Below are 3,602 nucleotides of genomic sequence, written 5' to 3'. Positions count from 1 at the left end.
GGCAAGTAGCGTGTGGAGCATCCGAGGGAGGCATAGGTTGAATCCCATGGCAAGCAAGGAGCATTTATTTTGCTAACAGGGCGGCAAGAGTTGGTGTTGAATTTAAACTCTAATGTTGGAGGATCCCACATCGGAAGCTAACATAAGAGTGGATGCTGAAGTCGGCTTTAAATAGAGAGAACCATGAGGAGAGTAGAGGTACCTTTCTTGGCTGATCCCTTTCATTTGTATGGCGTGCTCGTTTGGGTTGGGCATCGGCTAAGGGTGCTCGGAGTGTGGATTAACTCCAGTCTCCTATCAGGTGTGTATTTCTTACTACTCTAGCTGTAGGATGGCTACTTCGGACCGCGATGGACCGAAAGGTGTCATGTGGGCCTAATGGGCCTACAGGCCCAATTGGATATGTTGTTTGATTGTGTAGTAAATATTGGGCTAGGCTAGGTGAATCTAATATTTGTGGCTAGATTTGGGCTAAAAGGGCCACACGAGCGTGCGGGCCCATTTGGGCCGAGAATGGGCTTTAGAGCCATTCGTATTGTTATCCCTGTTTAGAATACTTTAGTTTACCAAATCACTAAAATGCCCTCGATTTGTAGAATTACCGTTTTACCCTCGATTTATACAATTACCGTTTTACCTTCGAATTAGAGAATTACCGTTTTACCCTCGATTTATAGAATTACTATTTTACCCTTGATTTACAGAATTATTGTTTTACCCTCGATTTACAAAATTACTAAAATACCCTTGGTTTACAAAATTACCAAAATACCCTGGTTTGTAAAATTACCAAAATACCACTGGTTTGTAAACTTACCAAAATACCACTGGTTTGAGAAATTACCGAAATACCCTCAATTTGTAAAATTACCAAAATACCACTGATTTACAAAATTACATAAATACCCTTGACTTTCTAAAAATTATAGAAATACCATTGGTTTACAAAATTACTGAAATACCCTTGGTTTGTAGATTTACCAAAGCACCCTTGTACGATGAAATGACTAAAATACCCCTAATAGGTAAAAAGACCGTAAAGCCCCAGAGCGTAAAGTGGTGTAATACCCTGTATGGTAAAATGAAAAATATGCCCTTATGTTCCGTATGGTGATGTGCTTAGGATTTACATATATTGATATTGGAATAGTTAAGTTTGAGTGACGGTGGTGGTTATCGTAGGTGATTTGATTATGGAAACGTTTCAACTTCAACCCGTAACGGTGTGTACTAACCCTCGTAATAGCTTAGATTAATATTTCTTTGAAAAGCGAAAGCTTCATATTTTAGTGATTCGGAATTAATATTTAGATCTATTTTCACGCACGTTTAAGTTGGATTCATAACGGATATGGGGTAGGAAGGTATTTGGAGCGTTCTTCAACGAGTAGATCTCTTGGTAAGTATTGAACATTCTTTCCATTTGTATCTTGTGGTTTAAGAAAAGTGAAAACCCTCTCGTCGACTAAGGCTAAAAGGGTTTTTGGTGTTATTTGGTTTGTTGGTGTTAGTGAGGATTAAAGGCTACCGATCGAGGAGTGTGTGAAAAGCTTGGATTATCGAAGTGACTAAATCTAGTCATCAACTTCGGCAAAGGTATGAACCCAATGGCCATTGTGGATGGTGGCCGAGTGTGTAAGTGATGATAATAGGTAGTTTTCGATTTGGTTTAATAATAACATGGTCTAATCTATAAGTGGTTGATTATAGGAGAAATCGCATAGGAGATCTCGTCAAGGAATATCGCAAATCAGGTGTGTAACGAACCCTTTTTCATAGCTTAAAGTGATAAATGCCGAAAAGCCGAAATGCCGAAATTCTGACATTTTGAGGACTTGTGAGCAAGAGAACGCTCACTAGTTAGTTAGAATCGATGAGATGATGATCAGGAAAAATGGAAACGGTAAGGACGTGTTTTTGGCGATCACGGTAAGTTGGGCCTCGAGAGGCTGAAATAGGGCCCAATAGGCTTTCGAGCCCATTTGGGTAAAATTGGTAGAAAATGGAAATCTGTTAAATTGCCTATTAAGGCTATTAATACTATTATCGATATAGGCTAAATGGGCCTGGATGACAAAATCGGCTAAGTAGGGCCCATTTGGGGTTTTAGGCCCAATAACTCGATTTCGTTAAAAGTGGGCTAGAAACGCGGTTTAAACAAATGAATAGTTAGTAACTGATGATGAACATGGAAAAATCCCTAATTTTCAGTAAAATTACAGAATTACCCTTATAATATGAAAATGACCGTTTTACCCCTAGGTAAAACTGACCATTATACCCCTAGGGTTTATATATGAACTTAATGCATGGGATTTTGATAAACATGATATGTATGATATGCACATGACATGTATGATATGCACATGATATGTATGATATGCACATGAGATGTTAAGTAAATGCATTGGGTTGGGTTTTATATGGATGGAGGAAGTGCAAAGGGCTTATGCCCGATTATTAAAGGGCTTATGCCCCGATTATTAAAGGGCTTATGCCCCAGTTATTAAAGGGCTTATGCCCCAGTTATGATAAAGGGCTTATGCCCCAGTTATGATGAAGGGCTTATGCCCCAGTTATGATAAAGGGCTTATGCCCCAGTTATGATAAAGGGCTTATGCCCTAGTTACTAAAAGAGGCTAGGCCTCCAGTTATATGATAAAGTAGCTATGCTGCCAGTGGAGAGTTATGGCGGGGTGGGTTGAGTTAATCCCCACATGGTGTGTTGGTTGGTACGGGTGGAGAGTAGCGGATGTTGAGTTGAGTAGTCTCCCCAAATGGGTTTGCATTCTTTCATTGACATTATATGTGATATTGAAATGGGCCTATGGGCCATACCGTTTACAGTTAAAGGCTTCGGCCCAGTAATATGAAATATGAAAAGGCTTCGGCCCAGTGTTATGAAAAATGAAATATGAAAAGGGCTACGGCCCAGTACCTGTTGAGATTGGATTTGGGCTTAGGCCCAACTGGCTGTTATTGTTTTGGGCTCTGAAAGGGGCTTGTTGCACACTGAGTTGCCAAACTCACCGCTTTTCCTTAACCTTGCAGGTGAGCCTTGATGTGGGGACTTAGGCCGGAGGGGATTCAGAGTGGCCACGGTGATTGCCTTTGGACCTTTAAATAAGCATTGGTTTTAATTTAATTTCCTTTAATTATTATTTATTTTTGGGTTGTAATAAGGCCATTTTTAACTTTTCTTTTATTTCTTTTCGGGATTATTTTATTTTTAATAACTTTAAACCTAGTTGATAATTGTTCAAATGGGCTAGACTTAGGACGTGTTTTCAAAAACGATACTTGTTTTCAAAATATCTCAACACCACGATTAATCGATTTATCAAAGACGTCCACTTAAACAAATTTAAACTCGATATAACAAAATGTGGCTATGGTTATGGGCATGTCTAGGATTGGATCCAATCAAAGAGCTTGGTACTTAAGCAGCCTTCATGGCTCACCTCCTCTGTCTCGGATACCTACCTGGTGCCCAGCTTCCATACACTTTGTTAACTTAAACAAAATGTATGGTTTTTAAAACACTAAAACGGAACGTGGGTTTTCAACTCCAATGTGGCACGTCAGATTCGGCCGTAACGTCT

The 3,602-nt window shown here is 39.6% G+C and overlaps 1 long non-coding RNA gene across 1 annotated transcript; it reads left to right on the top strand.

Annotated features, from left to right (window-relative positions):
- Window positions 1-1,507: 1,507 nt before the first annotated feature.
- LOC128296493 (uncharacterized) lies at window positions 1,508-3,236 on the top strand. Its single transcript, XR_008287099.1, has 3 exons — window positions 1,508-1,596; window positions 1,711-1,754; window positions 3,052-3,236. It is a non-coding gene; the product is annotated as an uncharacterized LOC128296493 (long non-coding RNA).
- Window positions 3,237-3,602: the final 366 nt, after the last annotated feature.

The sequence above is a fragment of the Gossypium arboreum genome, chromosome 8, assembly GCF_025698485.1.
Source record: "Gossypium arboreum isolate Shixiya-1 chromosome 8, ASM2569848v2, whole genome shotgun sequence".
Taxonomy (NCBI): Eukaryota; Viridiplantae; Streptophyta; class Magnoliopsida; order Malvales; family Malvaceae; genus Gossypium; species Gossypium arboreum.
The sequence above is the reverse complement of the archived record's forward strand: the minus strand, read 5'-3'. Positions and strand labels throughout refer to the sequence as shown.